A 13,117-nucleotide genomic window follows, 5' to 3' on the forward strand; every position below is an offset into this window, starting at 1 on the left:
TTTTTGTTTGTGTGACCAATTTTTAATTTTTGGGTGTGACCAGTTTTCTCGTGACCGATTTTAGGTGTGACCAGTTTTCTCGTGACCAGTTTTAGCGTGACAGATGAACACGAGTGACCGATCTAGAGTGACCGGTTGTCCTGTGACCGGTTTACATTTGACTAGTCCGTTTACCGCTTTATAGCTGTGGGGTTAGCGCCAGGACGTCATTCGTTTGAGAATGCGGTCGTGTGCCACGAGTAAATGACTTTTCAGACATGTGACGCAGTTGCCTGATGACATCACTGTTGGGTTTCGTTCGTTTTACAATCGAGCGATGAACTCTTTCTTCTGGAATGGTCGAAGGGGACATTGCTCTTGAGTTATGCATGTTTGTACAGGATCGATGATGAGATCACTGGTTTTGATTGGTAATAGCACAAGTCGTGCTATATTCGGTAAACGGACTACTAGTCATATGTAAACCTGTCACAGAACAACCGGTCGCGCTAGATCGGTCACACGTGATCACCCGTCTCACTAAAATTGTCACGAGAAAACTGGTCACACCCTAAAATCGGTCACGAGAAAACTGATTGACCGATTTCAGGGTGTGACCAGTTTTAGTGTGACCGATCTAGAGCGACCGGTTCACATTTGACTAGTAATCACCGAACCTATTCCTACACCTTTAAACCGCCCAATATGAGAATGAATAGCCGTGCAGATTTGTGACCTTGAGAAAATTCACATCGATATTTCGACTGATCTGGAACATACATACGTACATACATGCAGATGTGACACAACCGCTGCCCCGACTGGTGTTTGCACGTCCCATTGTCTCGGCAATAATCGACAACTTCCCGTTGGACTAGTCTGCTTCCTGGTTGTGATGGAGTGTCGGCTTTGTCTCTGCCAGCAGGGTCCAGCAGGGTCCTTCGTCTCCATCCATGACGACCCTCATCCACCGCGTTTGGCGCAACGCATTTGGACCTGCTGTCAATTGCCGGTTAATAATGACGTTACACCACAGCTATTGTCAATGCGCTGGTCTTCGTAATCGTCAACACCTTTCTCATTTGTAGGTCAGGAAAGGTGACCATCTGCCAAATATGATATGCCTCTCTTGTGTCAACACTCTGGAATTGCTCGACGGCTTTCGAAACGCTTGTTTTCGGATTGACCAAACGTCTAGAGTGCGGTTGAACGAGTCTTTGGCTATCAAGCCGGAGGAAGTTTGGCTGGAAGATTTAAAATGGGAAGATGAAACGGGTGCTCATTTACCGCCAAACATTTCTAGTTCTCCAGACGATGGCGAGGCAAGTAAATGGATTTCGAATGCTTTCGAACGATTCGAAACAAAATCGAAATCCTTTAATCGAAAATACAAATTCACCTGTACAATGGCATTGAAATACGCTCTAATTATTTATTTCTTTATATAAAATTTTAGCTATTAGCTTATTAAATTCTATATTTAACTTATATGTACAGTCCCTCACAGAGGTGTCTCTTAGCTCCTCGCAAGAATGCATCCATGGCTTTAGAAGACCTGATGCACTCAGGGAGGGCGTTATACATGAGCACACCCCTGTGAAAGGCACCCCCGGCTGTCTTTCTTTTTCTTACTCTACCTACAACTAAATTATTCTTATTTCTAGTGTAATGATTATGAATATCTCTATTTCTTATTCTATAATCTTTAAGATAATCGGGTAATAACTCATGATCTAACTTATAAGCAAACGATAATGTGCTTAGCTTTAAACTATTACCAATACTCAATCATCCCAACTCATCTAACATACTTTAAATACTTTTTAATCTACCAACATTCAAAATACCTCTCATAGCTTTATTTTGTAATTTTTTTTATTTTCCCTATATCTTGGCCACTAAACAAGTTAAGCACAGTGGCACAGTACACTACGTGTGCAAAGACAATTGTATTATAGACTAAAACTTTACTTTTTCTACTTAAAACATTTCTTAACCTATGTACATAAAACACCAACTTTTCTAGCCATTTTTTTATAATATATTCAGCGTGTACCTTAAAATTCAGTTTTGAATCTATGTAAATACCTAAATATTTAATGTTATCGACAATCTCTATTACTTTGTCATCCATTTTCACTTCACCTACGCCAGTTTGATTATTTATCCATATCATTGTTGTTTTATATTAATATGAATTTTTAATTTATTTACACACAACCATTTATTTATATTGTTCAATTCCACATTCAAAATATCACACATCTCTTTTGCATTCTTACCTAATATACATATATACTGATGTATCATCCGCAAAAAGATTAATTATGTATTATGTTTGGATTATTTTATAGATACACAGAAGAAAAATTACTTCAGACAATATGAAACATGATATTAACACCCCGACAGACGAGTTACCGTTACGAAAAGCTTCGAATGAGATATGCTCTACACGTTCCGAATTGGATCATAACATCAATTATCAAGGCGAATCATTTTTTCGTCAGCAAAATCTTGCAGTACAGAAAACATCTCATATTCGAAGAAAGCTGAACGAATGTGACATTTGTTTAGAGTCTTTCACTCAAAGCCGTTCCTTAGTGAGACATATGAGATGCCATACTGGAGAAAAACTATTCAAATGCGATATTTGTTTAAAATCATACGCTTCAAAACCTAGCCTCTGTAAACACATGAGTATTCATACGGGGGTAAAGCCACACAAATGTGACATTTGTTTGAAATCATACGCTTTAAAATCTGACATCCGTGTACATATGAGTGTTCATAGTGGGGTACACAAATGTGACATTTGCATAAAAACATTTAATTCAAAAATTGAGGTCCATAAACACATGCATATTCATACCGGGATAAAACCACACAAATGTGACTTTTGTTTAAAATCATTCACTTTAAAATCTCACGTCAGTAGACACATGAATACTCATACTGGGATAAAACCACACAAATGTAACATCTGTTTTAAATCATTCACTTCAAAATATAACCTCCGTACACACATAAATATTCATAGTGGGATAAAACCACACAAATGTGACTTTTGTTTAAAATCATTCACTTCACAGTCTAACCTCCGTGTACACATGAATATTCATAGTGGGGTAAAATCACACAAATGCGACATTTGTTTAAAACCATTCACTTCAAAATGTTACCTCATTAGACACATGAGTATTCATACTGGGATAAAACCACACAAATGTAATATTTGTTCAAAATCCTTTGCTCACAAATATAATCTCATTGAACACATGAATCGCCATACTGGAGTTAAGCCACACAAATGTGACATTTGTTTGAAATCATACGCTTTAAAATCTGACATCCGTGGACATATGAGTGTTCATAGTGGGGTACACAAATGTAACATTTGTTTAAAAACATTTGCTACAAAATACGTGCTCCGCAAACACATGAATATTCATACCGGGATAAAACCACACAAATGTGAGATATGCTTAAAATCGTTTGCTTCAAAATCCAACCTCCATACACACATGAGTATTCATAGTGGGGTAAAGCCATACAAATGTGAAATTTGCATAAAAACATTTAATTCAAAATTTGGGGTCCATAAACACATGCATGTTCATACCGGGATAAAACCACACAAGTGTGACTTTTGTTTAAAATCATTCACTTCACAGTCTAACCTCCGTGTACACATGCTTATTCATGATGGGGTAAAATCACACAAATGCAAAATTTGTTTAAAATCATTCATTTTAAAATCTCACGTCAGTAGACACATGAATACTCATACTGGGATAAAACCACACAAATGTAAGATCTGTTTAAAATCATTCACTTCAAAATATAACCTCCGTACACACATGAATATTCATAGTGGGGTAAAATCACACAAATGCGACATTTGTTTAAAACCATTCACTTCAAAATGTTACCTCAGTAGACACATGAATACTCATACTGGGATAAAACCACACAAATGTAATATTTGTTCAAAATCCTTTGCTCACAAATATAATCTCGTTGAACATATAAATCGTCATACTGGAGTTAAGCCACACAAATGTGACATTTGTTTGAAATCATACGCTTTAAAATCTGCCATCCGTGTACATATGAGTGTTCATAGTGGGGTACACAAATGTAACATTTGTTTAAAAACATTTGCTACAAAATACGTGCTCCGCAAACACATGAATATTCATACCGGGATAAAACCACACAAATGTGAGATATGCTTAAAATCGTTTGCTTCAAAATACAACCTCTATACACACATGATTATTCATGATGGGGTAAAATCACACAAATGCGACATTTGTTTAAAACCATTCATTTCAAAATGTTACCTCAGTAGACACATGAGTATTCATACGGGGATAAAACCACACAAATGTAATATTTGTTCAAAATCCTTTGCTCATAAATATAATCTCGTTGAACACATAAATCGTCATACTGGAGTTAAGCCATACAAATGTGAGATTTGTTTAAAATCATTCACTTCAAAATGTTACCTCAGTAGACACATGCGTATTCATACTGGGATAAAACCACACAAATGTAATATTTGTTCAAAATCCTTTGCTCATAAATATAATCTCGTTGAACACATAAATCGTCATACTGGAGTTAAGCCATACAAATGTGAGATTTGTTTAAAATCATTCACTTCAAAATGTTACCTCAGTAGACACATGCGTATTCATACTGGGATAAAACCACACAAATGTAATATTTGTTCAAAATCCTTTGCTCATAAATATAATCTCGTTGAACACATAAATCGTCATACTGGAGTTAAGCCATACAAATGTGAGATTTGTTTAAAATCATTCCTTCTAAAATTTTCACTTTCCACGCATTTGAAAACCCACACTCGAGGAATTCCAATCTAATTAATTTGAGGCTATTAGTCTTTTCTATTAATTTTTACTGTTTTTTATTTCTACCCTCTTTATTTTGATTTAAATATTGTCATTTTGGGTAGCATGTTAGACTCTGTTGTTTATGTTTGTTAAAATGAAATGAGATGTGTTTTTTTTAATATATTATTGTATGTATAATATATTATTGTCTGGCCATAGTGTCATATAGGACCAACATATGAATACACTGTGTTAAATGATTGTCAAAATAAAATAAAATAAATGATACGTATGTATGTTTTTAAAACCATTCCCTTCGAAATCTCATCTCGGCGAAAACTATTCATAGTGAGGTCAATGTAACATTTGTATAAAATAGATCTGGAGTGGAGTATGGAGCAGGAGCGCGGAGCCGGAGCGTTTAGCGTTTTGGGGCATTACATTTTAGCATCTATTTTTATGAAGAGTTTAATTTTAAATAATAAAACATTTCGATGAATTTTAATAAAATTTATCTACATATATACAATTTAAAGATAACACAACATTTAAAATATAATAGAAAAATTGAAAAATGTTTTGGAATTGAAATTACAATGAAAAAAAACATGAATATAAAAATACAAAGACAAAATATTAATATAAAAATATAATACCAATTCAAATTTATTAAAACGCAACATGGAGCATATTTCTACAGATTCTTTTTTGAGATTCGCGCGACGATCGGTAACAATTATATTGTATTTACTAAAATACCTTTTAGCATCCACACTATTAACGTAACACCAAATAGATCGGCACAACCAAACCCTTCATATTTAATTTTTGTTGCCATCAATAAAAGCAATATATCCGGCATGGATTGACTTTTTATATTCTCTATTAATTGTCTAAAAAAGTGCTGATATCCTTCCAAACATTAAGCCTCTGTTAATACATTAAACAATGGCCGGTTTCTAACAAAACAAAACAAAACTGTTTTTTAAAACTTATTAGATTCTGTACCTGCCACAGATGGATTGAATAGTTTACTCACTGTTTGGAGGAATAGATATGTCTCATTTAGTCTCGAGTGCGAGTCTAGTTTTAAGACGCTTTTTGAGCAGCCTTTTGGATACACAGCTCCAACTGTCTTCTTTTGTTTATAGTAGTAGACAAAAGCAGTTGCTTGGTTTCCACAGAAAAAACACCGCCTATGGTAAACTGCAATTCATTCACATAATAAATGGGCAAAGGGATAGGAAGACCCTTCAAAATCTATTCCGAATATTAGCATTTATGGCAAAATGCTCAAAACACGTGTCTCTACCGATGAAATATCAGCGCAAGCATTTTTAAAATTATTTTATGTCTTTCTGCATACAATGTCATATTTAGTAATATCATTGATTCGTCCAAATGCACTCCATTCTAATTTCATACGTCTCTTAATCTTTTCATCTTTACTACCGGACATGTTAATTATTTGACCTAAATATAAATAATTATTTCCTACTTCTACTGGTTCTACTTTACTTCTTTTCCTATGCTAAATCTATTTGTACCAGTGAAATGTGAAACTAATATTTTGATAGGCATAATAGGGAATATAAAAGGGAATGCGCCTTCACCCAATGAATGGACTTTGCCGAGTACATATGTTTAGCGCTCTGATCTAAAATCTTTTGGAGCTCTAATTTCAAATTTTGAAGCGTCTTCGGCGCATCAAGTGGCGCCCTAACTTGCTCGGCGCTCTCGGGCGCCGTCTAACCCAGCCCCCCTAAAACCGGTACTGATGCTACTCTAGTACTTGCGAGCAGTGGCGGACTATCGAACAGCAAAATTGGCGCATATCTGTGGCCTCTAAATTTAAGGGGCCTCCAAATCGTTCTGAGAAAAATTATAATTCGGAAATTCCTATGCATTTTCCATAAAATATTGGAATTTACGACTACTTTTTTATGTAAAGTTCAAAGCTTTGCGATAATTGCTCTCACCGTCGTCGATTGTTTGGCCTTTCTAGATAAATTTCACTGCTATAAAAGAATTCGCTAATTACATAAAATGTCGCAAACTAATTACATAAAAATGACGGAATATCGGAACAACTTGAATAACAGTCTCCTGAAAGAACTGAAAAGCAGCTCTCTGAAAGGAACGAAGACCAACCACTGGAAAGGATCGAAAAGCAGCCATGTAGAAGAACTGATAAGAACCCCTTTGGAAAAAATAATGAGCAGCATCCTAAAACGTCTGAAGAACAGACTCCTGAAAGGACTGAAGAACAGTTTTCTGAAAAAGAAAATGAGGAAGAAAGCAAAGGTGAAAATGTTACTGTAATGACTCCTAATGATTAATTATCCTATGGATTTAGCATTGCGGTCAGAGCATACATATATCTGAAAAAATGATTCATATTTTTTAATAAATAAACCGTGTCATACTGGAGACGTAAAAAAAATTCGGGTGTGACCAACCCATGACTTAATCTATGTATTTGAGGAATATAAAAAGGTTACAAAACAAAATTCATTATTGAACCGTATAGACAGATTATGAAATACTTATAACAATGAATGACAGCATTTTCGATACAAATTGAGCGCAAATGTATGGAAACTTGCACAAGACAAAAGTTCTACTTCCGGTCGTCAGATTTTGTTCAATTTTTTTTAATTACTAAAACAAAATAAAATAATGAAATGTTGTTTTTAAAAAAATAGTACTTCCGGTCAACGAATTCTGACCAAAATCTTATCAGCTCTAAGTTAGTACATAAAGAATAGAAATATGAATTTTCAGCTTGATACGTTGAGGCGTGTGGACAGAGTAGTGGGCACAACATTTTTGACCTTTCAAGAGGAAAAAATCCCACTTCCGGTTAATAAAATTTAGTAATATTTTATTTTCATCACATTGATACAAGAATTATACTTGCATTTTTTCGTGAAGATCACATATATTTAAGGGGTCCAAAAAAATAGTGGAAGAAAAATCGAACAAGAGTAAACTGCCACTTATGGTTGACGGATACTTACCAAATTTTAGAAATCAGTTTTTATTAAGCTTAAACTTCTAGATATGAAATTTCAGTTGAATAAACCAAACAGTTTCTGAGAAAAACATAAAAAAACCTCGATTCTCTAGAGTAAAAGTTAGACTACTTCCGGTTTAAATAAAAATATTAAAAATATATAAGATTATAAGTATTATTATTTATATTACATGTAAAAAAACTTTAGTCCGATTCAGTCATAGGCTTGGGAGATAATTGAATTAAAAAACTTAAAAAAAGAGGACACCTATAAAGTAATCAAAGTAGAGTATAAAGAGAGAAACCGAACATATTATAGAAATACAAATTTTAATTGTGTAAAAGCAAATAGTCCTATTCAGGTGCGTTATATTATTTTGATTTTCTTCCAAATTTGTATTGTAACGAACGGTTTTACGCGCGCTTATCTGATCTCGCGGTGGGAGGTCCAGAGGGCGCATACGTCGTTCTTCTTCCAAGGTTCGGTTTATATGGAAACGTGAACTAACCTTGGGATACAGTTTATATAGTCGGGGAGGTTCCTGACTGCAAATCGTCTCGTTGATAACAGCTTCCTCGCGGTCGGGAAGCTGGCTCTGCGGTCCTCTCACGGCTGATGTTTCTCCGGAAACGGCGTGAGGAATACAGAGGACGTTGGGCTGGTACTCTTGGGAGGGAGTGATGCTGCACTCGACCTCACAGCGGTTCTTCAGCAAGATGGGGGATCTCTGGGCCCCGTCTCCCCGTGGAAACGTGCACAGGAGAGATCTTTCTTCCTCGACCGTTTCCCGGCCCATGGAAATTCAGTTGAGTTTGATAGAGGATCGTTTATTTTCGTTCAATTTGGTACAATGGTTATTGTATGTACGAAGAGGTTTCTTCGGAGAAGTGATCTGTATGAACTTCAGAGGCTCACTCTGCCGGTGGAGGTTGCTGCGTTGCTTTATAAACGTTTTGGGTTGAAGTGTGTCGCGTGCACATCTTTTGTTCTTGGTACTCGCGCTGACCTATTTATGCTGCGAGCGTGGTTTTATGGGTTCATACGCCTGGACGTAGTTCGTGGTTTTTATGGGTTCAGTGTGTTCTTCCTTTGTTTCCAAGACACGTGTATAGAAACACGTGTCGACCTTTTTACGAGGCGAGCGTGTGCCATGCGTTAATGACTTTCCAGGATATGTGTCGCAGTGACCTGATGAGATCATTTAAGTTGTACTATATGCCTACACATTCTTACTGAAAATTATAAATACAAGGACACTAGACGTAAAAAATAAAAATTGCAATTTGGAGAGATATGCGATGAAGTTTGTTCAGACTATGTCTGATGATCGGCTTTCGTGGCCTTATGACCCACGATTTGGCCGATATATTTTTGTGCTGGCCACCCTAACGGCCACTGACAGTTGCGCGCCAACGGCTTCGGCATAAACACGCAGTTAGCTCCTCGCCACCGAAATCACCAGCTCGGTCACTGGTGATGGTCGACGATACTTGGAGACCAGCTCCAGTATCCGTCCGGTGTGCGCCAGAGGAAGCCTGTTCTGTCTTCGTCCAGAAGGCAGACAACTCAGCTACGCGTGGCTAACCTCAAAAAAGCACGCGTGGTTTCTTTGTTTACTCCCCCCCCTTGCCCCTATGCTTGATCTCTGTGTAATTTATATATATAAAATACAGTCGCCATACAAACAGACTTACAACCTTTTGTTATTATATTCTCCCGTCCCCTTTTCCACATCACGCATCCCACACGCACACTACGAAGGAGAAAGGGACAAAGCAGAGCAGCCGACATCAGCAGAGACCAGACCACCGACTACGAAGGAAGGCACCTTTTTTTTTTTCCCGGCGGGGGGGAAATCTTCTAGAAGACACCACCGACGTGTTTAATTCCGGTGGTAGTGTGGGATTTTTACCCAGTAAAACCCCCCTCCTCTTCAGCTACCACCCGACTACTAATTAAGTATTGCTCAAGGGTGGCAGCCAGGATAGCCATCTAGGCTCTCGTCATTTTACATAAGTCCGACTTTTTCTCTCTCGATCACGTTCTGCCTCTTCTTTCTCCCGCATGATGCATACTGCAAACGTAGTGCATGCTGTCCACGCCTCTGCACTCTCAAGCATAGCAGGAATCATGTTAGTCGTCGTTAATGAGTTAACACCGAGTTCATTTTTTAGATTGGTTCTATGTGCGTTCCATGCTGGACAATCGAATGCAGTGTGTTCAGCATCGTCGTTTTCTGCACTGCAGTGATGACATCCTGGTGTTGCTCTTTTTCCTATCTTGTGCAGATAGCTTCCGAAGCAGCCATGTCCTGTTAAAATCTGATTTAGGTGAAAGCACAGTTCACCATGTTTTCTCCGGCTCCAAACCCTCAGGTCTCTGATGAGTCGATGCGTCCACCGACCCTTAGTTGACGCATCCCATCGAGTCTGCCACAAAGACATAGTTCTTTCTTTTGAGTCATTTTTTTGCTCCCCTCTGTAGACCGCTTTCCACTCTTCTGCGAGCAGATTGATGGGTGGTATGGCTGTTATTGCAAGGATGGCTGCTTCGGATACCGTGCGATATGCAGCAGCAACTCTTAGCGCACTTCTTCGCTGAACTCTTGCTATGTTGAGTCTCGCCTTTTCCGTTATCATTGCATCCGCCCATATCGGAGCGCCGTACAACAGAACCGAGTGGACTACTTCATTATAAAGTTTTCTTCTGTTTGTTTTGGGTCCTCCTATGTTGGGCATCAACCTGGCCAAGTCTTCGGCAACTCCTGCTGCTTTTGCCGCCGCCTTTTCTGTATGTTCAGTGAAGCGATGTTTGTCATCGATCCATACTCCCAGGTATCGGATCGATCTATTATATTTCACCTCATGCCCATCGATGAAGAGTTGCGGCGGTATTAACTTCCTTCATCTGGTGAAGAACACGGCCTCAGTCTTTTGAACTGCTAACTCCAATCCAGCGTCCGACAGCCATCTCCTTATCTTTCCGATCGAGTCTTCACAAATAGCTCGCAAGAGTTCTACAGATTTCGCCGCAACTAGCAATGCTACATCATCGGCGAAGGCGATTATCTTCGCCTCTGGGCGAAATGGAACACGTATAAGACCATCATACATGACATTCCACAGTGCAGGTCCAAGTACCGAGCCCTGTGGAACGCCTGCCGTGATCTTTCGCTGTCGTTGAATGCCATTACAGTTGTATTCCAGCTGTCTGTCCGAAAGATAACTTTTGATTATCCGCTCCAAGTATGCTGGTGTCTCAATTCTTTGGAGCGCTTCAAGGATCAGGTTCCATTTTGCTGAGTTGAATGCATTCTTAATATCAAGTGCAATCATCACGACATGCCCGCTTGCTTTGACACTTCCCTCCCATGCTTTCTTAACAGTGTCAATTACCTGTTGTATTGCCTCAATTGTCGAGCGCCCCGGGCGGAAGCCAAACTGGTGTGGCGAAAGTCCCTTCGTAGGATCCTCAAGGTACTTCTGTAGCCGCTGGAGAATCAGTCTCTCCAAAAGCTTGCCGAGTCCGTCCAGCATGCAAAGCGGCCTGTATGCAGATGGGCTATTCTGGACCTTGTTTCCCTTCGGAATAAGTACCAATCTTTGTCTCTTCCAAGAAGAAGGAAACGTCCCTTCTGTCAGACAAGAGTTGTAGACTGCAAGTAGTAGTGCAGGATCTGAGTCAGCGACCCGTCTGATGATTGCGTTTGGGACGCAGTCCGGTCCTGGGGCTTTGTTCGTCTGTAGTCGTCTGGCAGCCATGTTTAGTTCCTCGTCAGTAAAGATGGGTATTTGTTCGGTTACATCATTGTCCATATTTTTCCTGACGATGACGTCAGAATTTTCCCGGGTCGAGAAGAGTCCATCAACTATCATCTCCAGATTAGATTGGTTGTTGAGGTAAGGATCATCTATCGATCGCCGAAGTTTCCTCCTCACAATCTTATAAGGTGTACCCCATGGATCGGCGTTGACAGAGTTACACATCTCTTCCCAGCACTGCGATTTGCTTCTCTTTATTGCGTTGCGCAAAGCCTTTCTAGCCTCTTTATACGCTTGACGTCGCTCGTCGCAGTCGGGATGTCGTTGCATCCTGCGATGACAAGCTGTGCAGTTCCGTCGGAGTTCTGCTATCCCGTCATTCCACCAGTACACTGGGGGTCGACGCACGCCGCTGCCAAGCTTGGGCATTGAGGCGTTGCAAGCAAAGCGGAAAAGGTCGTTGAGCGATTGAGTAACTTTTCAGCCCCTCTCCCAGATACACCATTGAAAACAGTCTCTCTCTTGAGCGCTATGGCCCCTTCGAGTGCTGGTGCGTCCAATTTCCTGACTGCCCACCCTTCGAGTGATTTATTTTTTGTCTTCTTTTGGCAATTTTTTATTGTAAATTTGATGTATAGATGATCGCTGTAAGAATGGGTGTCAAGAACTTCCCAATGTCCAACTCTTCCCAGTAGCGATTCGTGTACAAATGTAACATCTATAACCGAAGCACTGTTCCCGCGCACGAAGGTGTTAGATCCGGTGTTTATAGCGTGTAGTCGCAGCTGTGAAGCCATCTCTGAAAGAAATATACCTCTTCTATCCGTGTGTGGAGACCCCCATTCAGGAGCTTTTGCATTAAAGTCACCAGCGACAATCGTAGGTAGAGGAGAAGCGCTGATGCTATCTCCCAGTCGGGTGAGACCTTCTACGAAGTCGGTGTATATTGAATTCGGGGAAAAATAGCAAGAATATATCCTCACCTTGTCCATCTCAACCCAAGTCCAACCGCTTTTGCTACCACTATCTACATCAGTAATATGCAGCAGAGGGGAGAAGGCACATATGGCCGCTCTAGAATCTGCATCAGAAAACCAGCGAGGTGGGGTATTCCACCGATACTGCTCAGAAATAAGTGCCAAGTCAGCCCCATTTTCTTCAGCCACCTTATGCATAAGGTCCTGTGCAACCCTACAACCGTGGAGATTTATTTGTAGGAATGTTAGGGCCATTTAGGTTTATTTGCATTTTTTCTTGCTTCTTGTCTGTATATGGGACATTCCTTTGTGCCATTGCGGTGTTCAGTGTCGGCTCCTTCTTTGTTTTTGCAGGTCAGACAACATAGTTTGTTCTGGCAGGTAGCTATCTTATGGTTCTCTTCCCCGCATCTGAAGCATGTCTCTCGTTGTGGATTGCTGCAAGTCGTCGATCTGTGGCCGAGGCCCTGACACCGATAACACCTCATGACGCTGATTCTTCGGCGCACCCTACACCT

At 39.5% G+C, this 13,117-nt stretch overlaps 1 long non-coding RNA gene across 1 annotated transcript; it reads left to right on the forward strand.

Moving 5' to 3' along the window:
* The first annotated feature begins 589 nt into the window (after window positions 1–589).
* LOC143922592 (uncharacterized) lies at window positions 590–5,134 on the forward strand. The gene is made up of 3 exons (XR_013261592.1): window positions 590–991; window positions 1,068–1,301; window positions 2,334–5,134. It is a non-coding gene; the product is annotated as an uncharacterized LOC143922592 (long non-coding RNA).
* The last annotated feature ends 7,983 nt before the right edge of the window (window positions 5,135–13,117 follow it).

The sequence above is a fragment of the Arctopsyche grandis genome, chromosome 2, assembly GCF_051622035.1.
Source record: "Arctopsyche grandis isolate Sample6627 chromosome 2, ASM5162203v2, whole genome shotgun sequence".
NCBI classification, from domain to species: Eukaryota; Metazoa; Arthropoda; class Insecta; order Trichoptera; family Hydropsychidae; genus Arctopsyche; species Arctopsyche grandis.